We start from the raw sequence: 275 nt of genomic DNA, 5'->3' as shown, positions 1-275 counted from the left end.
TGGGGGCCCCCCCGCCGTGTCACCCCGGCGGCCTGGCAGGGAGCGCACCCGCGTGTACGCAGCGTGCAAGGGCGCCCGTGTGCGTGCAAGGGCTCGCTTTGGGCCGGGGCGATGGACACGTGCTCCGTGCTGCCTGTCCCATTGCTGGCGCGGGGGCCAGACTAAACAGAGCCCCAGCTTGGCGCCGCTCTTTAACCCCTCGCTCGCTGCTGGGCTTCTCCCTTTCCTGCCTCCCCTGCCAGACTGCACACACGCCAAGAGCTGCACGCATACGC

This window comes from Egretta garzetta, unplaced genomic scaffold (assembly GCF_000687185.1).
Source record: "Egretta garzetta isolate BGI_Z169 unplaced genomic scaffold, ASM68718v1 scaffold350, whole genome shotgun sequence".
Lineage (NCBI taxonomy): Eukaryota > Metazoa > Chordata > Aves > Pelecaniformes > Ardeidae > Egretta > Egretta garzetta.
Note: the sequence above shows the minus strand (reverse complement) of the source record.